Raw genomic sequence first — 26,118 nt, 5'->3', positions numbered from 1 at the left:
GAGGATTGCTGATGTGGTACCGATATTTAAGAAAGGTAAGAGGGTAGATCCAGGCAACTACCGTCCAGTAAGCCTGACATCAGTAGTATGCAAAGTTTTTGAGGGCATTTTAAGGGATGACATGCAAAAATATATTGCAGAAAATAATATGATAGCTGACCAACAGCATGGATTCATGAAAGATAAGTCGTGTCTAACCAACCTGTTGGGATTCTATGAGGGGGTAAGTTCAAACCTGGATATTGGTAATGTAGCTGATGTGATTTATTTGGACTTTGCAAAGGCATTTGATACTGTACCACATAATAGCCTTATACTAAAGCTCCAGAAGCAAGGACTAGGGGACACAATATGCAACTGGGTAAGGAATTGGCTAAAAGATAGGAAACAAAGAGTAGTCATAAATGGTACATTCTCTAAATGGGCTATAGTCAGCAGTGGGGTGCCGCAGGGATCTGTGCTTGGACCGATTCTTTTTACTCTCTTTATTAATGACCTTGTGGATGGGATTGATAGTACAGTGTCAGTCTTTGCCGATGACACCAAACTATGTAGGATATTAAAAACTGACCTGGATAGTACAATATTACAAAAAGATCGGCATGAGATGTCAGAATGGGCAGATACTTGGCAAATGAGATTTAATGTTGATAAATGTAAAGTAATGCACCTAGGACGGAGTAATCCTATAGCTGCGTATACATTAAATGGAAGTAAACTCGGGACTACAGAACAGGAGAAGGACTTGGGTATTCTCATTACAAATAAGCTGAGCAGCAGCACTCAATGTCAAGCAGCAGCTGCTAAAGCAAACAAGATTTTAGGGTGTATAAAAAGAGAGATTAGATCCCGTGATCCCAACGTATTGTTACCCCTCTATAAATCACTTGTAAGGCCACATCTGGAATATGGGATCCAGTTTTGGGCTCCACATTTTAAAAAGGACATTCAGAAGTTAGAGTCAGTTCAAAGGCGGGCAACTAGACTACTACAAGAAATGGAAGGCCTCCCATATGATGACAGGTTGGAAAAGTTAGATATGTTTAGCTTAGAAAAAAGACGTCTCAGAGGAGATCTCATTTATATGTATAAATACATGTGTGGTCAATATAAAGGACTGGCACATGACTTAGTTCTTCCAAAGACAGTACTAAGGACCAGGGGGCACTCACTGCGAGTGGAAGAAAAGCGATTCCGACACCTAAATAGGAAAGGGTTCTTTACAGTTAGAGCGGTCAGACTGTGGAATGCCCTACCACAAGAGGTAGTAATGGCAGACACTATAACAGCTTTTAAAAAAGGGCTGGATGATTTCCTCAGTACACACAACATTGTTGGTTATAAATGACTTAGTGACTAAATGTAGAACTGGTGAAGGAAGGTTGAACTAGATGGACTTAGGTCTTTTTTCAACCTAAGTAACTATGTAACTATGTAACTATGTATATAGGGCTCATGAATATGGAGGACTATCAGGCAGCAGGCCAGTGATTGACAGTGGCTGTCACATGCATGCTGTACATTAGGCCTTATATAAATTGGATAAAGGCGCAATACACAGTACATCTGCACTAATATTAGACAATTTGACATACAGAGCAGTTTATACAATGAAGTGGCACAGAGCGTGCCTGAGTGCTGTGCACCCTTTAGATGTACGATGTACATGTAAGTTAACCTGTATGGAGTGGCGAAGCACAGAACTCCATCTACAGCAGGTGCCGGCTGCATTATACAGCTGACACCTGTCTCTAATTTTTCAAATTTGACAAGTCCCTTTACGTGGCAATAACTCTAATGTTTCTACGTATTCCTGTTATTTTGAGGGGTTTTTTTGTTTTTTTTTTCATGACATTTATATGTTATAATAATGGTAGGCTGATCTGTTTTGTGTTTATGTATATACGTATCTGAAATTTGACAAACATTTTTAAAAAATTGCAATTTTCAAACGTTGATTAACCCTTTAATCCAGATAGTCACAAAATAGTTAATAAATAACATTTACCTCGTGTCTGCTTTACATCAGCACCAGGGCGCGGGTCTCCACCAGGCGCACCTGTGCAAGTGCTGAAGCTGTAGACAAACAGGGGGGCCACTCGCTGTCGGCAGGACAGGTGATCTTTTCTGCAGCCCCTGGGCAGATTACTAGGGACTGCACTGCTCAGGCCGGCAGCCGCACTTTGCCAGCCCTTTAAACCAGCTCTTGCAGTGCGACCACGCACAGGCAGCATTCACTGATGAATGCTATGTGCACTGTAGAATGGCATTCATCTGTGAGCGGAGTTAACACGCGATGCACTCTCGTCCCACAAATGAAAAGTGAAGAGGAGCAGCAGTGCCTCAGAGCTGTCTACCCTCCTCAGTAATTTGCTTCCCCTGTGATGTATATACTGTAGCCCCAGTCTCCTGCTATGTATATACAGCAGTTTCAGTCTGCACTGTGTGGCCTTGTCTGCTAGCAGTGAGGCTTGAGAATTGAAGGCGCAGCTCCGGCCCGGCAGCGTCCCTGCCAACAGTCAGTGCACTGTGCGTAGCCATGTTTATAAGTGACGGCCATCACACAGCGGCCTGCATAGCCACGGAAGGAGCTGGATGGAGACAAGCGGGGGAGACGAGTGAGGCTGCTGCCAGCTTCCCCATATTAGGCCGCGCTCACATCAGCCGTATTTTGCCGCAAAACCGGATCCGACAGAAATGCGTTTCAGCTCCATTAATTTCTTATGGAATCATAGCAAGATGCAGTCACTTGCGGTAGCTACCGCATGTGACCGCATGTTTCCGCGATTCCATAGGAAATGAATGGAGCTGAAACGCATTTCTGACGGATCCAGCCCTGCGGCAAAATACGGCTAATGTGAGCGCGGCCATATATCTCTAATGTGTCTCTGTGTGTATGTATGATATGTATATCTATGTATGTCCGTGTATATGACTGTGTATATGTCTATGTCTGTTTATATGTATTTTTGTCAATGTCTTCAAATATGTATATGTACTTATGCCTGTATGTGTATGTATCTGTGAATGTGCGTGTCTGTGTGTGCATGGGGCCCACTGAGACTCTTTCGCTTAGGGCCCACGAAAATCTGGAGCCGGCCCTGATCAGTCAGTAAAAATAGTCTTTTATTTTGTTAGAAAAACTACTGCTACAATTTTAAATATTCTAAATATCCTCGTGTAGCAGCGGGCACAATTGAATCCCCCGGGTATGGCTTACCAGGGAGATGGTGGTGGAGCGGGGTCATGGGAGAAAGGTCACAGGATGCAATCAGGGGTGTCGCGGAGGGCGCCATTGATCTGTGGGTGGGTGGTCTGCAGAGATGTCACAGCACGGGGTGTCTTGGGTGGGCTGCGTGTGAGTCTCAGCGGCTGGTCCATTGAGCTGACTGCTGGCCTGCGGTTGATAAGGACTTCAAGAAAATGGCCGCGGAGGTGGCACTTGCACAGATAGGACTCCGTGTCCATTTTTTTGAAGTCCATTGTGTCAATCTGTGCACACGCCGCCTCTGCGGCCATTTTCCTGAAGTTCATCTCGTCAACCGCAAGTAATTCAATTGAGCAGTCAGCTCAATGCACCTGCCGCCGAGACACCCTTGTAGCCCACCCGCCTCACGATGAACGCACCAACCACAGAGATACCCTCGTAGCCCGCCCGCAGATCAATGCACCCGTCTTCGAGACACCCTCGCAGCCCGCCCGCCTGCAGATCAATGCCGCACGCCGCAACTCCCCCAAGCACATCCTATGACCCTGTCTCCTACAACCCCGCTCAACCATCGCCGCCCTGGTAAGCCATATCCATTTTATAAGACGCACCCCCATTTTCCCCAAGTTTTGGGGGGGAAAAAGTGCGTCTTACAAAGCAAAAAAGACAGTATATTGGAAACCCACAAAATGTGATACCATTTTAAAAACAACCAATCAACAGCAACAAAATCGTATAAACCTACAAAAATTCCCAGAAAACAGGGAGGGTCCTAAAACCAAACAGAAAACCAAAAAAAGTCAGTGCCTCGCAGATTAAATAAATTAATACAAGTTATTCAAAATGGCTGTCATGTAGTTCTTCAACCCTTCAGCTGCTTTTAAGGAATTAAAGAAAAGTGCCAAGACAGAAAAGAAAAAATAAAGTTTTTACCACCTAAATGTTGCTAAGGCCTAGGACACACGGCGAGAAAAACGGTGCAAGTGGAATGTGATAATAAAAAAAAAATCGTATTCCACTCGGACCAATATTATTCTATGGGGCAGCTCCCATGAGACCGAGAAAACAGTCGCATGCTGCGATTGTAATGCGATCCTGTTTCACTCGCAGCCATTCAAGTCTATGGGGCAAGAGAAACATCGCATAGCACTCTCATTACACTGCTGTATCGCGAGTGCAGTGCGAGAATGGCAATAGCCGGCTGTGGAGGAGAGAGGGAGATAAATCCCTACCTCCCCCTCCACAGCGCCGGCCCGCCCCTCCTCAGTGCTGGCTCACCCCCAGCAGCTGTGGTCTGATCGCACGATCGGACCACAGTCGCATGACACTCGGCTCCCGCTGTGCTGCGAATGTGAGCAGAGTGTCATGTGAGGACAGGCACATAACCCCATGTGGCCTCAGCCAAACTTATGAACAGGTCACTAGTTTAAGGCCGATATTAGGCCATGAATTGTCATGGCAACCATCAGAACTACACAATCATGATCTCAGGGTGCCGGTGGGGTTATAGAGGGAGCCCCCACCATCTAGATGCTATAGTAACAATAGACAGCAGCATCTGCAGGGTTAAATAGCCATAGTTGGTGACAACAGCGATTGTGACTGATGCAGCAGGGTGTCAGCTATAGTGTACGGCTGTCAGCTGCTGCATTTCCACCCACTGGGGGATACCATTCTTTTATACCTCAGGTCAATTTTAAAGAGGTGGTCCACTACTTTTACATTGATGACCTATCCTAATGACAGTCCATCAATGTCTGATTGTCCGGGGTCCGACACTTGGCACCCCCGCCGATCAGCTGTTCTTTGTCGGGGCAGCTTCGGAACTGAGCATTTCCAGCTGTTTGCTGCCACCGGCACTGAGAGCAGCTGATTGGCGAGGGTGTCGGGTGTTTGACCCCAGCCGATCAAACAGTGATGGCCTGTCATTAGGATAGGTCAAGTAGTGGCTAACCTCTTTAAGCCATATTGATGCAATCTTGATTTCCGACAGTGGCATTGAATTAGTTTGGCTGCGTAAGTGCACCTATACATGCTGATTGATCTATCATGTTAGCCGGAGGCTTACTGAAGGCCACCATCTATAGGCTGGGCTTCACCGATTTCTTATTTGTGCTATATACAGCAATAATAGTGTATTGCAGCATACAGTACAAGCGATCAATTGCAAATTAAAGTCCCCTAAGGCGACTATTAAAAAAAAATTGTGGTAATTAAGCAAAAAAAAAAAATAATGTTTATCCCCCACCTATTCCCAATCTAATATACAGTTAGGTCCAGAAATATTTGGACAGTGACACAAGTTTTGTTATTTTAGCTGTTTACAAAAACATGTTCAGAAATACAATTATATATATAATATGGGCTGAAAGTGCACACTCCCAGCTGCAATATGAGAGTTTTCACATCCAAATTGGAGAAAGGGTTTAGGAATCATAGCTCTGTAATGCATAGCCTCCTCTTTTTAAAGGGACCAAAAGTAATTGGACAAGGGACTATAAGGGCTGCAATTAACTCTGAAGGCGTCTCCCTCGTTAACCTGTAATCAATGAAGTAGTTAAAATGTCTGGGGTTGATTACAGGTGTGTGGTTTTGCATTTGGAAGCTGTTGCTGTGACCAGACAACATGCGGTCTAAGGAACTCTCAATTGAGGTGAAGCAGAACATCCTGAGGCTGAAAAAAAAGAAAAAATCCATCAGAGAGATAGCAGACATGCTTGGAGTAGCAAAAGCAACAGTCGGGTACATTCTGAGAAAAAAGGAATTGACTGGTGAGCTTGGGAACTCAAAAAGGCCTGGGCGTCCACGGATGACAACAGTGGTGGATGATCGCCGCATACTTTCTTTGGTGAAGAAGAACCTGTTCACAACATCAACTGAAGTCCAGAACACTCTCAGTGAAGTAGGTGTATCTGTCTCTAAGTCAACAGTAAAGAGAAGACTCCATGAAAGTAAATACAAAGGGTTCACATCTAGATGCAAACCATTCATCAATTCCAAAAATAGACAGGCCAGAGTTAAATTTGCTGAAAAACACCTCATGAAGCCAGCTCAGTTCTGGAAAAGTATTCTATGGACAGATGAGACAAAGATCAACCTGTACCAGAATGATGGGAAGAAAAAAGTTTGGAGAAGAAAGGGAACGGCACATGATCCAAGGCACACCACATCCTCTGTAAAACATGGTGGAGGCAACGTGATGGCATGGGCATGCATGGCTTTCAATGGCACTGGATCACTTGTGTTTGATGACATAACAGCAGACAAGAGTAGCCGGATGAATTCTGAAGTGTACCGGGATATACTTTCAGCCCAGATTCAGCCAAATGCCGCAAAGTTGATCGGACGGCGCTTCATAGTACAGATGGACAATGACCCCAAGCATACAGCCAAAGCTACCCAGGAGTTCATGAGTGCAAAAAAGTGGAACATTCTGCAATGGCCAAGTCATTCACCAGATCTTAACCCAATTGAGCATGCACTTCACTTGCTCAAATCCAGACTTAAGACGGAAAGACCCACAAACAAGCAAGACCTGAAGGCTGCGCCTGTAAAGGCCTGGCAAAGCATTAAGAAGGAGAAAACCCAGCATTTGGTGATGTCCATGGGTTCCAGACTTAAGGCAGTGATTGCCTCCAAAGGATTCGCAACAAAATATTGAAAATAAAAATATTTTGTTTGGGTTTGGTTTATTTGTCCAATTACTTTTGACCTCCTAAAATGTGGAGTGTTTGTAAAGAAATGTGTACAATTCCTACAATTTCTATCAGATATTTTTGTTCAAACCTTCAAATTAAACGTTACAATCTGCACTTGAATTCTGTTGTAGAGGTTTCATTTCAAATCCAATGTGGTGGCATGCAGAGCCCAACTCGCGTAAATTGAGTCACTGTCCAAATATTTCTGGACCTAACTGTATAAAGCTGTGTGTGTGTGTGTGTGTGTGTGTGTGTGTGTGTGTGTGTCTGGGATTGGCATCCACACCGTCGCAGCTACAACCACAAAATTTTGCACACTCACACTTCTGGACCCCGAGAGCGTCATAGGCTATGTTTTGAGGGGAAATTTTAACCCCGCTCTTTACAGTTATTCGCCAAAAAACCTGCCTCCATTAAAGCGAATGGAGCTCTGAGCCACAGTGCAGCCAGAACTTCAAAAGAATGCGCAGCCACGCCCTTATATGGAATGTTGGCGTGTCACAATGCAGCCAGGGAAAGAGACAGACACAGACAGGGTAAGAAACAGACGTAGACAAGGTAAGAGACAGACACAAAGAGATAGATACAGACTGACAGGGAAAGAGACAGACAGGGAAAGAGACAGACAGGGAAAGAGACAGACAGGGAAAGAGACAGACAGGGAAAGAGACAGACAGGGAAAGAGACAGACAGGGAAAGTGACAGACAGGGAAAGTGACAGACAGGGAAAGTGACAGAGAGGGAAAGTGACAGAGATAGGGAACGAGATAGATAGACAGGGAACGAGATAGATAGACAGGGAACGAAATAGATAGACAGGGAAAGAGACAGACAAAGAGAGAGAGAGTGACAGAGAGATATATACAGAGGGGGAGACAGACAGAGAATGGGAGAGAAACAGAGAGACAGTTACTATCCCAGGCAGCGCCAGGTGCTATGTTGTGAGGCGAAATTTTAACTCCGCGCGTTCCAATTTACCAATCAATTTTGCCTCTATCTACATAATGGGGAAAAAGTGAAACAAAAAGTGTTGGGGGCAAATTGACAGCTGCCAGATGTGAACAAGGGGGACTTAAAGAATGAGAGTGATGGCGCCAAAGAGTATATACCGTACAATTGCTAAGGTGGGGCCCCGACATGGGATACTCACCACACTTGGGGATATGAACACACACACAAAATGTGCCACACACTACCACCCTCAGCACACATCTCACCACACATACACCAACCTCACCACATAATCGCCCTAAAACACACACAAGTCTGGTATTATCCTTCAAAAATAAAAATCTGATTAATAAGCAGCCAAACTACAAGAACAACAAATGTGCCATATAGGAAATACGGCAGCTGTCAGTCACATGACCTGTCTATTATGTGTATGTGTGAGCTAATATATACTGTCAGGGGGGAGGGCTTTCTGTTGCCTGGAGATTTATCAGGCTGCCAATAGCAACCAATCACAGCTTAGCTTCTATTTTGTTACAGCTAATTAATCTGAGCTCTGATTGGTTAATATAGGCAACAATTAATAATTACATTTCTATCTATTTGTTTTGTGTTTTTTGTGTGCAGAATACATTTTTGTTAATACATTCTATTTTGTTAACAGCAGTTATTAGCCCGGGTGAAGCCGGCTAGTACAGCTAGTTGAAAAATAAAATCAAACAGCAACTCCTTTTTCAAAAATATGGCCATGTGGAAGAAAAAATAAATGTTATGACTGATGGAAGAAGGGGAGGAAAAACAAAAACCCAGAAGCGAAAATAGTCTGCATCAGTAAGGGGTTAAACATCTGATTGCTGGGGTGCCAGGGTTCGGACAACCACCGAGCTGGTATTGATAGCCTTTGGCAAGTATAGAAAATGACTCTCAATTGTGTACCGGGGGCAGATGTCATGGAGAGGGTCTTATGGGGTCCGTCTGGCTGACAGAAGACATATTCTTCAGGATATGACGCATATGCCCAGTGTCACTGGACACCTCATCTCGTACAGACAGGTGGTCGCAGACACAGCACATGGATCTGAAAAGTTCCAAAATCTTCTGTTTGGTATATAGGTCTGGGTGGGGCGAGGCTGAGGTGCTGGAGCTACAGGTTGTGTGCAGCAAACAGGCGGGCACACAGGAGCCAGCCAAGAATTGTTTACCCACAATTCCAAAATACAGGCCCCTCTGTGATCAGCTGGCATTAAGTGTGCCAAAGGTCAGTGTCCCATGAGTAGCACTGAGGTGGCCCCTGCTGGGAAGATCAGGTGATCGGAGCACAAGTAAAAATAGACCCATAGGAGCTATCCGATCACATGGAAAGGGGAGAGCCGTGGCCAGACATGGGGGCACACTGGTCTGTAAGTGGTCTAATGCCCCACGTGGACAGAGTGGCCAGACAGAGGGGCACATCAGTCTCCCAATGATCCGATGCTCCACACGGATAGGGGGCAGCAGTGACCAGATATGGGGGCACACTGGTCTCCCAATGATCTGATGCCCCCCCCCTTCCCCCATGGAGAGTGGATAGCAGTGGCCAGATATGGGGGCACACTGGTCTCCCAATGATCTGATGCCCCACACAGACAAGGGCAGCTGTGACCAGACAAGGAGACACACTGATCTTCCAAAGATCTGATGCCCTCCTTGGACAGGCTGTGGCCAGACCTGGCAGTACACTGGTTTGCAAATGCTCTGATGCCCCACATGGAGAGAGGACAGCAGTGGCCAGACATGGGGGTACACTGGTCTCCCAATGCTCTGATGCCTCATATGGACAGGGAGTGGCCAGATATGGGAACACACCGGTCTCCCAATGATATGATACCCCCCATGGACAGGGGGTGGCCAAAAATGGGGGGCACACTGGTCTCCCAATGCTCTAATGCCCTACATGGACAGGGTACAGCAGTGGCCAGACATGGGGGCACACTAGTCTCTCAATGATCTGATGCCCCCATGGACAGGGTACAGCAGTGGACAGATATAGGGGCACACTGGTCTCCCACTCCCAATGATCTGATGCCCCCCATGGACAGGGTACAGCAGTGGACAGATATAGGGGCACACTGGTCTCCCACTCCCAATGATCTGATGCCCCCCATGGACAGGGGGTGGCCAAAAATGGGGGGCACACTGATCTCCCAATGCTCTGATGCCCCACATGGACAGGGGGTGGCCAGAAATGGAGGCACACTGTTCTCCCAATGATCCGATGCCCCACACGGACAGGGGACAGCAGTGGCCAGACAAGGGGGCACACTGATCTCCGAATGATCTGATGCCCCCCATGGACAGGGTTCAGCAGTGGCCAGAAATGGGGGCACACTGGTCTCCCAATGATCTGATGACCCCCATGGACAGGGTTCAGCAGTGGCCAGAAATGGGGGCACACTGGTCTCCGAATGATCTGATGCCCCCCATGGACAGGGTTCAGCAGTGGCCAGAAATGGGGGCACACTGGTCTCCCAATGATCTGATGACCCCCATGAACTGGGGACAGCAGTGGCCAGACAAGGGGGCACACTGATCTCCCAATGATCTGATGCCCCCCATGGACAGAGAGTGGTCAGACCTGGGGGCACACTGATCTCCCAATGCTCTGATGCCCCACATGGACAGGGTTCAGCAGTGGCCAGACATGGGGGCACATTGGTCTGCCAATGCTCTTCCCCGATAAGGAACCATAGAAACTATACAAGTGCACAGACCCTGATTGTACATAACAAGTGCACACCATCTAACAGAAGTAAAGCCTGTAGCACAGCAAGCAGTGATACTGAGCCAGGTGCCAGCTCCGCACCCTCTGGTGTAGTACTTGTAGAGCCTCCACATCCATGCACACCGCTTACCATCCATCCTCGTGTTCTCGCTGTTATCAGCTTCTGTCCAGTGTGTACACATAGCACAGGCAGGGTTGACAGGAGCAGGCCACGCCCATTAGCCTTGGCACTGGGAGGTGTGGCTACAGCCGCCTGTCCTCACACTGCACGGGGGCGTGCGTTAGAGTCTGTGGGTTTCCGCAGCCATTTTGGGGTGGGCAGCAGGCAGAGTTCTATGTGCAGTCTATGAAAAAATGGCCGGAAATTAGAGACAGTTAATGAAGAGTTTTATAGAGTCCCATTCTAGTACTATGCGCCGCATATCACAGTGAGGAAGTCCGTCCTAGCAATACAGGGAAGGCGCTACTCCTGTGAGGGGATGACGTCACAGCGAGGGGCGGGGCCTCAGTGTTGTGCTGCGGCTGCGGCCGAGGCTACGGAGAGATCACCCTAGAGAGGACCGGGGCTGCATAATGGAGCGTGTTCTTTAGGACTAAAGTGGGAGTGATCTGAGGGGTGTTTAGCGATACAAATAAGTGGATGTTCCTACTTGGTTACATCTTGAAGGGTTGCACAGGGAAGGGGCTGCATACTGGGGGCTGAACAGGGATAAGGGTGATTTTATGTGTGTGGGGCTGCATGGGGAAAGGGGGGCACTGTACAGGAAACTGGCTGTTACTCTCATAGGGCACTATGGGAAACAGCATAATGATATTTGCTGGGGGTCTGATGTTACATTCATGGGAATCAGTGATGTTATGCAGGGGGGGGGGAGCTGCATCATGAAAGGGGTGATTTTGTACGTGTGTGTGGAGAAAAGGGGGCTATGTTCAGTGGCCTAACTAGAGTTTGAGGGGCCCCTGTGCAAAGTTTGGACCTGCCCCCCCCCCTCCACATAAACCGACACCCATGAACTGAAATCCCTCTATCAGCACCCAGCTTTCCTATGTTCTGATATCCATCTTGTCATCGGCACACAGCTTTCCCATGCTCTGCTATACATCTTTCCCTCAGCACCCAGCTTTCCCATGCTCTGCTATACATCATTCCCTCAGCACCCAGCTTTCTCATGCTTTGCTATACATCTTTCCCTCAGCACCCAGCTTTCCCATGCTCTGCTATACATCTTTCCCTCAGCACCCAGCTTTCCCATGCTCTGCTATACATCATTCCCTCAGCACCCAGCTTTCTCATGCTTTGCTATACATCTTTCCCTCAGCACCCAGCTTTCCCATGCTCTGCTATACATCTTTCCCTCAGCACCCAGCTTTCCCATGCTCTGCTATACATCATTCCCTCAGCACCCAGCTTTCTCATGCTTTGCTATACATCTTTCCCTCAGCACCCAGCTTTCCCATGCTCTGCTATACATCTTTCCCTCAGCACCCAGCTTTCCTATATCAGAGCATGAGAAAGCTGGGTGCAGAGAGAAGATACATAGCAGAGCATGGGAAAGCTGGGTGCTGAGGGAAAGAGCCTTTTTCCCTTAGCACAAAACATTCTCATCCCATGCTTGTATCTTTGCCCCCCCTCTTATATAGTTGTCCAAATACAATAATGGCCCCCACATAGCCTTCCATATAGTATAAAGTGTCCCACATAACCCTTCATATATTAGAATGCACCCCCATAGTCCTCCATGTATTATAATTCACCCCATAGTACTCCATATACTATAATGCTCCCCACAGTACTCCATATATTATATTGCACTCTATAGTACTCCATATATTATATTGCACCACATAGTCCTCCATATATTATAATGCACTCCCATAGTCCTCCATGTTTTATAATGCCCCCCCCCCCATAGTCCTATATGTATTATAATGCAGCCCCATAAACCTTCATATTGTATTATGCAGCCCCATACTTCTCCATGTATAATGCACCTCTATAGTCCATGTATAAGGTGTCCTTCATTTTCTATTATGCAACCTCATACTCCTCCATGTATAATGCACCCCTATGGTCCATGTATAAGGTATCCTTCATGTTGTATAATACATCCCCATAGACCTCCATGTATAATGCAGCCCTCTAGGCCTCCATGTATAATGCAGCCCTCTAGTCCTCCATGTATAATGCAGTCCCCTAGACCATGTATAATGCAGCCCCCCTAGACCTCCATGTATAATGCAGCCCCTCTAGACCTCCATGTATAATGCAGCCCCCCTAGACCTCCATGTATAATGCAGCCCCCCCAGGCCTCCATGTATAATGCAGCCCCCTTGACCTCCATGTATAATGCAGCCCCCCAGGCCTCCATGTATAATGCAGCGCCCCAGGCCTCCATGTATAATGCAGCCCCCCAGGCCTCCATGTATAATGCAGCCCTCCAGGCCTCCATGTATAATGCAGCCCCCCAGGCATCCATGTATAATGCAGCCCCCTAGACCTCCATGTATACTGCAACCCACTAGGCCTCTGGCCACCGTGTACTCACTGATTTAAAAAAAATAAAATAAAACAACAAGTACCTCTCCTCGTTTCACCATTGCTCTGCCCTCACCTCTCTCCTCGATCCCCCGCTGCTCCAGTCAGCGTCCTTCTGTCCTGCGCTCAGCACAGCAGTCGCACAGGAGTGACGTCACCGCGCAGGCACGGGGGCAATGATAAAGTATGGAACGGCGTGCTGCTCAATGCTTTATCATTGCTGTGTGCGATGACTGGCGAGGGGGGGCCCCGTGCTGCTGCCGCTGACACAGGGCCCCCCTGACTCACAGGTCACATAGCAGCCATGTGGTCTGCCACAAAACAGCGCAGCTCCTTTCTCACAGATAGGAGGCAGCTGCTGATCTCCAAGGTGAGCGCCGGGCCCCTAACCTTCCGGGCCCCTAACCTTCCGGGCCCATCGCAAAGGCGACCTCTGCGACCATGGTCGTTACGTCCCTGGTTATGTTGCTCTCATAGGGCAACATGGGAAAGAGGATAATATTATGTGCTGTTATATGCATAGTGATCGATGATGTTCTGCACAGTGGCTGGGTGGGAAAGGGAGTGATAGTACCCATGTGGGGCTGCGTTCTGGCATGCTGCGCGGAGCAGAGGCTGATGTTTCACACGTGGGGAAGGGCAAAGTGATGTTTTGCGCATGGGGGAGTAGGGAATGATGTTATGTGAGTGAGGAATGAGGGGGGCAATGTTTGGAGGGGTGCTGAAATTGTGTCGGAAAGGGAAGGTGATGTTTGTTGCATGGTGAAGGAGTGGGGTGATGTTTGTCGCTTGCCGCAGGACTGGGTTATGTTTTGCGCGTGGCAAATGAGTGGAGTTGATGTTTAGCCTGTGGCAAAGGAGGGGAGGTGATGTTTAGCGCATGGCAAAGGAGGGGGTGTTGTTTAGCATGTGATGAAGGCGGGTGGATATCGATTGCAGCATTTAGTGCCACATGATGTGATCAAGAGTCTGATCGTTGCCATTGTGATCCAAGTTCGTGATGACGACCTCTGGGTCACCAAGCTACGGAAAGCCTCTGGGAACATGCTAGGAGCATGATCCCAGATGCTTCTGGCAGTATAATGTATTGCAATGATCGTGCATTTCAGTACATTAGATCAGCGATTTGAAAAAAATATTTGTTTAAAAATCAGAAAATTAACAAAAAAAATTCCAATAAATGTAAAATTAAACAAAACAAAGTACACATATTTGGTATCACCGCGTCCATAGCAAAAACTCTTCATCATACAGCTGATGAAAAAAGTAAAAAAAACTTTTAGCTCTAAAGGGGGCTTTACACGGTAGCGATATCGCTAGCAATTTGTAGCGATAGCGAGCGTGTAAGTACCCGCCCCCGTCGCGCATGCGATTGTTTGTAATCGCTGCCGTAGCGAACATCGCTACGGCAGCGTCACACGCACTTACCTGGTCGGCGGCGCCGCTGTGACTGCCGAACAATCCCTCCCTCAAGGGGGAGGGATGTTCGGCATCACAGCGACGTCACCGCAACGTCACTAAGCAGCCGGCCAATCAAAGCGGAGGGGCGGAGATGAGCAGGACGTAACATCCCGCCCACCTCCTTCCTTCCGCATTGGGGCCGACGGCAGGTAAGTAGACGTTCCTCACTCCTGCGGTGTCACACATAGCGATGTGTGCTGCCGCAGGAGCGATGAACCACCTGGATAAACAACCCTTACCGATTTTTGACTTTGGGACGACCTCTCCATGGTGAACGATTTTCACCATTTTTGAGGTCGCTTAAGGTCGTTGGTTGGTGTCACACGCTGCGATATTGTTAATGACGCCGGATGTGCGTCACTAACAACGTGACCCCGACGATAAAACATTAACGATATCGTAGCGGGTAAAGCCCCCTTAAGAGTACAGCATTGTTTTTATGGTGTAAAGGTGGCCAAACATAAAAAAAAAACTCTATATAAATGTGGTATCGCTGTGATTGTACTGACCTGAAGAATAAAGCTGTCCTATCACTTTTATGACACGGTGAACAGCGTAAAAAAACAAAATCATTCCTGAATTGCTGTTTTTTTCTTGATTCTGCCTCACCAAAAAAAGTGAAGTAGAAAGTGATCACAAAATACAAAATATTGTGGCCCAAAATACCAATAAAAACTGCAACTCGTCCTGCAAAAAATCAAGCCCTCATTCTGTCAGCAGAAAAATTTTTAAAAAAACTATAGCCTTTAAAATTCAGTGATGCAAAAAACATTTATTTTGTATAAAAAAAAAAAGTGTCTTTTAGTGTGATAGTCACCAAACCTAAAAAACAATACAACTCTGGTATGGCTGTAATCATACTAACCAGAGGAATAAAGCTGCCTAATCACTTATACTGCAAGTTTAACAGTGTAAAAAATAAATCAAGCCAATTTTTCAACTACTGTTGATTTGTTTACTTTATGCCTGTATACTCCAATACCTTGTGCTGATCAGAGCCACTGCCAAGATTTTGACAGCACAATCTAATTGGTTCGCAGGCGCTGGTGAATCCCTCATCTACCCGTGCCTGTAAAGCTGGGTTCACACTAAACGACAGCGACAACGACGTCGCTGTTACGTCACCATTTTCGGTGACGTAACAGCGACCTTGTAAGTCGCTGTTATGATCGCTGCTTAGCTGTCAAACACAGCAGAAGCAGCGATCATAACGTCGCTGTGCTACATGAGCAGAGAGCAGGGAGCCGCGCTTAGCGCTGGCTCCTTGCTCTCCTACAGTACACATCGGGTTAATTAACCCGATGTGTGCTGCAGCTACATGTCACAGTTCAGAGAGCAGGGAGCCGCGCGCACTGCTTAGCGCTGGCTCCTTGCTCTCCTTGCTACAGTATACATCGGGTTAATTACCCGATGTGTACTGCAGCCACATGTCACAGTGCAGGAGCCGGCGCTGGCAGCAAGAGCGGAGCCTGGTAACCAGCGTAAACATCGGGTAACCAGGGAAAGGACTTCCCTTGGTTACCCGATGTTTACGCTGGTTACAGCTTACCGCAGCTGCCAGTGCCGGCTCCTGCTCGCTTCATTTCGTCGCTCTCTCGCTGTCACACACAGCGATGTGTGTGTCACAGCGGGAGAGTGACGACCAAAAAATGAAGCTGGACATTCAGCAACGACCGGCGACCTCACAGCAGGGGCCAGGTCGTTGCTGGATGTCACACACAGCGACAGCGACGGGACGTCGCTGCAACGTCACAGAAAATGGTGACGTAGCAGCGACGTCGTTGTCGTTATCGCTGTGTGTGACACCAGCTTTAGCCGCTGCGGCCATTTGAATCACGCTGTCAAGATTTTGACTGCGTAATCTAAGTGGTTAGCAGGCGCGGTTGTATCTCTCATCCACCCATGCCTGTTAGCCGCACATGTCTGCTGATCGGCTCAACAGACATATAAGGGGATTACCGCGGGCTCGCTGCCGGAGACCATAGTAATCAAGGGGACACGACCTTGGACGTGTGTGTGTATGTGTGTGTATATATATATATATATATATATATATATATATATATATATAATTACACACACACATCCAAGGCCGTGAAGAGCTTAACCTTTAATGTTAAGATTAAAATACCACATACTTATGAAAGAGCGACATATACTGTATATATTCAAGCCGGACATTACCAACCACAATGGTAATATGATGGAAATTAGTTCATATATATAAACATAGAAATTCCATATGCATAGAAAAGAGAAAGAAGTGAGGTGGATCATGTGATAGATCAGCACTTAACTTCAGAGCTACTCAATTAGCATGTTTAAACAAAGAAACGAGAGTAGAAATGCTTCAAACAATTATTTTATTAGTAAAAATCATAGGTATAATAGACAACAAGGTCTACCGAGACCAGGACAATTTAAATGGGGCACAAAGTGGGGACCAGATGTAAAAGGTGGGCAAAAGGGCCCGACGACTGCACTTCACAAAAGATGAGAGTCAATCGTTTGCCACAGACATGGTCACATATATCAAAGCAATGCTACTAGTTAAAGCAATAGTACTAATTCAGTGTCAGTGCAAAAAAGCATTGAGTGGACACATGACCATGTCAGGAGCAAAACCAAAAGGCCAGCAGTGGTATTAATATGTGTATCATGACCCCAATGATAAATATACAGGATAAAACTTAATGAAAAAGTCTTTTATCACTAAAAATGCCTAGCTAGAATGGAGATACATTATAACACATAGAAGTTTCAAGGGGAAAGGCTGCTGACCTATCATGGATTACAGGCAAGGAGAGTAAGAAAAAAGTGCCATAGGAAGTGCAGGTAAGTCTGTGTGTGACAAGGAGCGTTACCCCATGTACAAGACTCCGACGTACGTTTCACATTCAGTGGTATCTTGCTTCATCAGGGAGTTTTGCTCCTGACATCGTCATGTGTCCACTCAAAGCAATAGTGCTAATTCAGTGTCACTGCAAAAAAGCATTAACTAGTAGCATTGCTTTGATATATGTGACCATGTCTGTGGCAAACAATTGACTCTCATCTTTTGTGAAGTGCAGTCGTCCGGCCCTATTGCTCACCTTTCACATCTGGTCCCCACTTTGTGCCCTATTTAAATTGTCCTGGTCTCGGTAGACCTTGTTGTCTATTATACCTATGATTTTTACTAATAAAATAATTGTTTGAAGCATTTCTACTCTCTTTTCTCTGTTTACATATATATATATATATATATATATATATATATATATATATATATATATATATATATATATATATATATATATGTATATACAGTGCCTACAAGTAGTATTCAACCCCCTGCAGATTTAGCTGATTTGATAAGATGCAAATAAGTTAGAGCCTGCAAACTTCAAATAAGAGCAGGATTTATGAACAGATGCATAAATCTTACAAACCAACAAGTTATGTTGCTCAGTTAAATTTTAATAAATTTTCAACATAAAAGTGTCGGTCAATTATTATTCAACCCCTAGGTTTAATATTTTGTGGAATAACCCTTGTTTGCAATTACAGCTAATAATCGTCTTTTATAAGACCTGATCAGGCCGGCACAGGTCTCTGCAGTTATCTTGGCCCACTCCTCCATGCAGATCTTCTCCAAGTTATCTAGGTTCTTTGGGTGTCTCATGTGGACTTTAATCTTGAGCTCCTTCCACAAGTTTTCAATTGGGTTAAGGTCAGGAGACTGACTAGGCCACTGCAACACCTTGATTTTTTCCCTCTTGAACCAGGCCTTGTTTTTTTTTGGCTGTGTGCTTTGGGTCGTTGTCTTGTTGGAAGATGAAATGACGACCCATCTTAAGATCCTTGATGGAGGAGCGGAGGTTCTTGGCCAAAATCTCCAGGTAGGCCGTGCTATCCATCTTCCCATGGATGCGGACCAGATGGCCAGGCCCCTTGGCTCAGAAACAGCCCCACAGCATGATGCTGCCACCACCATGCTTGACTGTAGGGATGGTATTCTTGGGGTCGTATGCAGTGCCATCCAGTCTCCAAACGTCACGTGTGTGGTTGGCACCAAAGATCTCGATCTTGGTCTCATCAGACCAGAGAACCTTGAACCTGTCTGTCTCAGAGTCCTCCAAGTGATCATGAGCAAACTGTAGACGAGCCTTGACATGACGCTTTGAAAGTAAAGGTACCTTACGGGCTCGTCTGGAATGGAGACCATTGCGGTGGAGTACGTTACTTATGGTATTGACTGAAACCAATATCCCCACTGCCATGAGATCTTCCCGGAGCTCCTTCCTTGTTGTCCTTGGATTAGCCTTGACTCTTCGGACAAGCCTGGCCTCGGAACGGGTGGAAACTTTCAAAGGCTGTCCAGGCCGTGGAAGGCTAACAGTAGTTCCATAAGCCTTCCACTTCCGGATGATGCTCCCAACAGTGGAGACAGGTAGGCCCAACTCCTTGGAAAGGGTTTTGTACCCCTTGCCAGCCTTGTGACCCTCCACGATCTTGTCTCTGATGGCCTTGGAATGCTCCTTTGTCTTTCCCATGTTGACCAAGTATGAGTGCTGTTCACAAGTTTGGGGAGGGTCTTAATTAGTCAGAAAAGGCTGGAAAAAGAGATAATTAATCCAAACATGTGAAGCTCGATGTTCTTTGTGCCTGAAATACTTCTTAATACTTTAGGGGAACCAAACAGAATTCTTGTGGTTTGAGGGGTTGAATAATAAACGACCCTCTGAATAAACTTTTCACAATTTAAAAAAAAAAATAAAAAAAGAAATAACATTCTTTTTTGCTGCAGTGCATTTCACACTTCCAGGCTGATCTACAGTCCAAATGTCACAATGCCAAGTTAATTCCGAATGTGCAAACCTGCTAAGTCTGCAGGGGGTTTAATACTACTTGTAGGCACTGTGTATATATATATATATATATATATATATATATATATATGTATATGTGTATATATATGTGTATATATATATATGTATATATATATGTATATATATATATATATATATATATATACACACACATATATATATATATATACCTACATATATATATATATATATATATATATATATACATGTATATGTATATATGTATATGTATATATATATATATATATATATATATATGTAGGTATATATATATATGTAGGTATATATATATATATATATATATATATATAGGTATATATATATATATATATATATGTAGGTGTATATATATATATATATATATATATGTATATGTAGGTGTATATATATATATATATATATGTATATGTAGGTGTATATATATATATATATATATATATATATATATATATATATATATATATATATATATATATATATATATATGTATATGTGTATATATATATATATATATATATATATCTCCAATAAACAATCTACCAATCACAGTGAGAGTATAACCAGAATAGTCTCACCAGGAGTATATAGAATCGGTTCATCAGCCCGGCTCCAACCACTCAAAGGCTTTGTGCCCACGGGACATTGTACCTGCGGATATATCCGCAGATACTGTACGTCCGCAGGTTTTACCACAGCTGATCCCCGGAATCCGCAGCTATCCGTTGCTGCGGGATTCCAGGGAAATATCTGCGGTAAACCTGCGGACATTCGTGCAACTTACCTGTGGAAGTCCCAGCCTCTATCTCCATAGTGGAGGGCCGGGATTTCCGCAGGGATTTCCGCAGGAATAATTGACATGCAGTTATGTACGGCTGCGGGACTTCCGCAGCATATTCCACAGCCGCACACACCGCAACATGGACACAGCACTCCCCATGTCCCATAGAATAAAATGGGTAGTGTCTGTACATGCTAAAACCTGCAAATTTATCTAGAAAATACAGATAAATCTGCAGTCAAAGGGTCTGTCATGGAGAGATCTTGGTAAAAAAAAACATGCTTTATTTTGATTTTCTTTCTTACATTTTATCCCCTTTTAGTAAGTAATAGTTTTACAATTAGCACAATATAGTAATTTTGGCCAACGTCTTGCAGTAATGTTCCATTCTGGTCCTCATTTTTTAGTATTGTTCCCCATCCTGTTCCCCTTCTTGTAGCAATGAGCACCATCTTGCTTCCATTCTGTAGTAATATGCCCATCTTTGTCCCCTTGTACTAATGTGATCTTCCTTTTTTAAATCATATACTTTTTTATTAAAACAGAATACATACAACAGAATAACAAATCGGCATCCAAATTAAGTTTCTCATATCTATTACCCCTTTAACTCCCCCTCCCGCCCCCTTACCCGGCAGCAACACTCCTCCCAGATACTACATCCCATTTAGTACACACTTAGAATACCCTCCAACTGCAGTATAGCAACCATCCTGTTAACCCCGATGTGCAGGAGGAACTACTAGTAACACAAATAAAACAAAACTCACACATATGTGATCTTCCTTATTTCCATCCTGTAATAATGTACCCATCCTTGTCCCCTTCTTGTAGTAATGCGCCCCATCCTTGTCCCCATCCTGTAGTAATGTCCCTATCTTGGTCCTCATACTGTAGTAATGTGCCACATCATGGTCCTCATCCTGTAGTATTGTGCCCATCCTTGTCTCCATCCTGTAGTAATGTTTCCATCCTGTAGAAATGTGCCCATTCTTGTCCCTATCCTGTAGTATTGTGCCTCATCCTGGTCCTCATGTAGTAATATGCCTCATCCTTGTCCTCTTGTAGTAATGTGCCCATCCGTTTACCATCCTATAGTAATGTGCCCATCCTTGTCCCCTTCTTGTAGTAATGCGCCCCATCCTTTTCCCCATCCTGTAGTAATGCGCCCCTTCTTGTCCCCATCCTGTAGTAATGTGCCCCATCCTGGTCCTCATCCTGTAGTAATGTGCCCATCCTGGTCCTCATCATGTAGTAATGTGCCCATTCTTATCCCCATCCTGTAGTAGTATGCCCATCCTTGTCCCCATCCTGTAGTAATGTCCCCATCCTTGTCACCATCTTATAGTAATTTACGTGGATGACTTACAGTGCCTTGCGAAAGTATTCGGCCCCCTGAATTTTTCAATCTTTTCCCACATTTCAGGCTTCAAACATAAAGATAACATTTTTAATGTTATGGTGAAGAATCAACAACAAGTGAGACACAATTGTGAAGTTGAATGAAATTTATTATTTTAAACTTTTGTAAAAAAGAATAAACTGAAAAGTGGGGCGTGCAATATTATTCGGCCCCTTTACTTTCAGTGCAGCAAACTCACTCCAGAAGTTCATTGAGGATCTCTCAATGATCCATTGTTGTCCTAAATGACTGATGATGATAAATATAAGCCACTGGTGTATAATCAAGTCTCCGTATAATGCACCTGCTCTGTGATAGTCTCTGTGTTCTGTTTAAATCACAGAGATCATCATGAAGAAAAAGGAACACAACAGGCAGGTCCGTGATACTGTTGTGGAGAAATTTAAAGCCGGATTTGGTTACAAAAAGATTTCCACAACTTTAAGCATCCCAAAAAGCACTGTGCAAGTGATCATATTGAAATGGAATGAGTATCATACGACTGCAAATCTACCAAGACCTGGCCATCCCTCAAAAATGTCATCTCAAACAAGGAGAAGACTGATCAGAGATGCAGCCAAGAGGCCCATAATCACTCTGGATGAACTGCAGAGATCTACAGCTGAGGTGGGAGAGTCTGTCCATAAGACAACAATCAGTCATACACCACAAATCTTCCTTTATAGAAAAGTGGCAAGGAGAAAGCCATTTCTCAAAGATATCCATAAAAAGTGTCGTTTAAAGTTTGCCACAAGCCACCTGGGAGACACAACAAACATGTGGAAGAAGGTACTCTGGTCAGATTAAACCAAAATTGAACTTTTTGGGCACAATACCAAACGATATGTTTGGCGTAAAAGCAACACAGCTCATCACCCTGAACACACCATCCCCACTGTCAAACATGGTGGTGGCAGCATCATGGTTTGGGCCTGCTTTTCTTCAGCAGGGACAGGGAAGATGCTTAAAATTGATGGGAAGATGGATGGAGCCAAATACAGGACCATTCTTGAAGAAAACCTGTTGGAGTCTGCAAAAGACCTGAGACTAGGACGGAGATTTGTCTTCCAACAAGACAATAATCCAAAACATAAAGCAAAATGTACAATGGAATGGTTCACAAATAAACGTATCCAGGTGTTAAAATGGTCAAGTCAAAGTCTAGACCTGAATCCAATCGAGAATCTGTGGAAAGAGCTGAAAAACGCTGTTCACAAACGCTCCCCATCCAACCTCATTCAGCTCGAGCTGTTTGCAAAGGAAGAATGGGCAAGAATTTCAGTCTCTCGATGTGCAAAACTGATAGACACATACCCCAAGTGACTTGCAGCTGTAATCGCAGCAAAAGGTGGCGCTACAAAGTATTAACTTAAAGGGGCTGAATAATATTGCACGCCCCAATTTTTAGTTTATTATTTTTTATAAAAGTTTAAAATAAGCAATAAATTTCGTTCAACTTCACAATTGTGTCCCACTTGTTGTTGATTCTTCACCATAACATTAACATTTTTTATCTTTATGTTTGAAATGTGGGAAAAGGTTAAAAAATTCAAGGGGGCTGAATACTTTTGCAAGCACTATAAATTCTCTTCTATTGAGGCTGAACATATGGCAGCAGTAGCCTTGGCAGGACTCAAGTCCTTTTGCTCTTGGCCATCCTGTAGCCACCCCTAATTGCTACCTCAGTCAGAGCTTCTTTTCCTTTAGTAAGCTGTTGATCACCCAGTAATATACGATAACTTGGGTCCACATAAATAGCTGCCAGAAGAATTTTATTTTCTAATACCAGTGTATCTCTATTTCATTCAAGCAGAAATGCCATATTCGATTAAACCTCCTCTTTGGGACAAGCAAAACAGCAAGTTCTTCCACTACTTTGTGAAAATGCCAGGAGTTAAATCCTCAGTTTGTAATTTTTTAGTCGCTGTAAATGGGAGATTAAAGGGAACCTGTCAGCAGAAATGTCCCCTAAAACCTAACAGATTCCCCCTCTGCAGCTCCTGGGCTGCATTCTATAAAGGTCCCTGTTATGATTGTGCCCACTTTCTGACCGAAAAAAAGTGTTTATAAAGTTGTACCTTTTTGGCTTCTGATTCTGTAAATCCGTCACGGGGGCGGGCTGCCTGATGGCCGTTATTCTGCCCCCTGGTCCTGTATGCCGCCCCCATCGCTGATTTCAATACTTCTGGACGCCGCCCACTGCTCCAGCCATCCCCGCGCATGCCCAGTGCCCATCTCTCGGGGATGAGCACTGTGCCCAGTGTCACCGCTGGTGACGTGCACGCAGGGTTAAGATTATGGGCGGTGCTGTGATGTTTATTCCTAAGCAACCGCCCATAATCGCGGGACCGCGCTTTCGGTGTAGTCACTGCTCCGCGCTCTTTCCATCTATTTCCTGCCTCGGGGCAAGATGGGAAGGAGGCGAAGTGAGGTCAGCAGCAGCGCGCTTGCGCAGAAAGAAGCAGGCCGAGGGGGAAAGCGCGGTCCCGCGATTATGGGCGGTTGCTTAGGAATAAACATCACAGCACCGCCCATAATCTTAACCCTGCGTGCACGTCACCAGCGGTGACGCTGGGCACAGTGCTCATCCCCGAGAGATGGGCACTGGGCATGCGCGGGGATGGCTGGAGCAGTGGGCGGCGTCCAGAAGTATTGAAATCAGCGATGGGGGCGGCATACAGGACCAGGGGGCAGAATAACGGCCATCAGGCAGCCCGCCCCCGTGACGGATTTACAGAATCAGAAGCCAAAACGGTACAACTTTATAAACACTTTTTTTCGGTCAGAAAGTGGGCACAATCATAACAGGGACCTTTATAGAATGCAGCCCAGGAGCTGCAGAGGGGGAATCTGTTAGGTTTTAGGGGACATTTCTGCTGACAGGTTCCCTTTAAGCAATTCCTTCAATTCATGGACATTCATTTAGCGTTACCTGAGGGTTGGCCATGTCTGCAAGAAAGAGTTTCAGCTCAGCAATCGCTCAATCATTAAATAAGTGCTGCCTCACCGAGTGGCTTGATCGACAATTGCACCTTTTCCAGCACGTCTTTTCAAGATGGAATCAATTTTAGGAGTTCTGGCAGCAATCTCATGCAAGAAACACAGGGTGTCAGCTCACCTCCTAAACTCTGGCCTGGTCCCAGATCTGACTCAGACGACTTTTCAAGGCAGATGATTCATAGAACAAGTGGATTCCAGCGATGAAAGAACCAGCCAAATAGACGTATATCATAAAACACATTTATTTACTTCTTTAAAACAACCAGGTGGTTAGACATGAGGAAATCAAATTATGGAGGACCAAAACCAACGCGTTACGGCGTAAAACCTATTAATGAGGTTGGCTTTTGGAGGTTATTACCACACACCCCACACTCATAGCTGCAGGTAGTTATGCTGTCACATTAATTGATATGGTGCTATATGCTTTTGTTATTCATCCACATATTGTACTGCCATCTTTTTCTGTTGGATACAATGATGGGGTCTCCATATATGTATGTGTTCCTATTAGGTACAATATTCTGGTGGAACGTGATCTGTATATCTTTTTGTTCACCGTACTTTAGACTGCATCTATTACTGTTTATGCATGGTTATATCTACAGTGCCTACAAGTAGTCTTCAACCCCCTGCAGATTTAGCAGGTTTGATAAGATGCAAATAAGTTAGAGCCTGCAAACTTCAAACAAGAGCAGGATTTATTAACATGCATAAATCTTACAAACCAACAAGTTATGTTGCTCAGTTAAATTTTAATAAATTTTCAACATAAAAGTGTCGGTCAATTATTATTCAACCCCTAGGTTTAATATTTTGTGGAATAACCCTTGTTTGCAATTACAGCTAATAATCGTCTTTTATAAGACCTGATCAGGCCGGCACAGGTCTCTGGAGTTATCTTGGCCCACTCCTCCATGCAGATCTTCTCCAAGTTATCTAGGTTCTTTGGGTGTCTCATGTGGACTTTAATCTTGAGCTTAATCTTGAGCTCCTTCCACAAGTTTTCAATTGGGTTAAGGTCAGGAGACTGACTAGGCCACTGCAACACCTTGATTTTTTCCCTCTTGAACCAGGCCTTGGCTTTCTTGGCTGTGTGCTTTGGGTCGTTGTCTTGTTGGAAGATGAAATGACGACCCATCTTAAGATTCTTGATGGAGGAGCGGAGGTTCTTGGCCAAAATCTCCAGGTAGGCCGTGCTAAACCTTGAACTAGTCTGTCTCAGAGTCCTCCAAGTGATCATGAGCAAACTGTAGACGAGCCTTGACATGACGCTTTGAAAGTAAAGGTACCTTGCGGGCTCGTCTGGAACGGAGACCATTGCGGTGGAGTACGTTACTTTTGGTATTGACTGAAACCAATGTCCCCACTGCCATGAGATCTTCCCGGAGCTCCTTCCTTGTTGTCCTTGGGTTAGCCTTGACTCTTCGGACAAGCCTGGCCTCGGCACGG

General features: G+C 45.1%; 1 protein-coding gene across 2 annotated transcripts in view; it reads right to left on the bottom strand.

Annotated features, from left to right (window-relative positions):
* The window catches only part of ACACB (acetyl-CoA carboxylase beta), a 352,023-nt gene extending 341,187 nt beyond the window's left edge, over positions 1-10,836 (bottom strand). For both annotated transcript variants that reach the window (XM_075320034.1, XM_075320035.1), the window contains exon 1: positions 10,749-10,836. The gene's annotated coding sequence lies outside the window, so the exon portion shown is untranslated. The remainder of the gene's footprint in view (positions 1-10,748) is intronic.
* Positions 10,837-26,118: the final 15,282 nt, after the last annotated feature.

Source organism: Anomaloglossus baeobatrachus, chromosome 1 (assembly GCF_048569485.1).
Source record: "Anomaloglossus baeobatrachus isolate aAnoBae1 chromosome 1, aAnoBae1.hap1, whole genome shotgun sequence".
Lineage (NCBI taxonomy): Eukaryota > Metazoa > Chordata > Amphibia > Anura > Aromobatidae > Anomaloglossus > Anomaloglossus baeobatrachus.
This window is presented reverse-complemented; position numbering and strand designations above follow the sequence as displayed.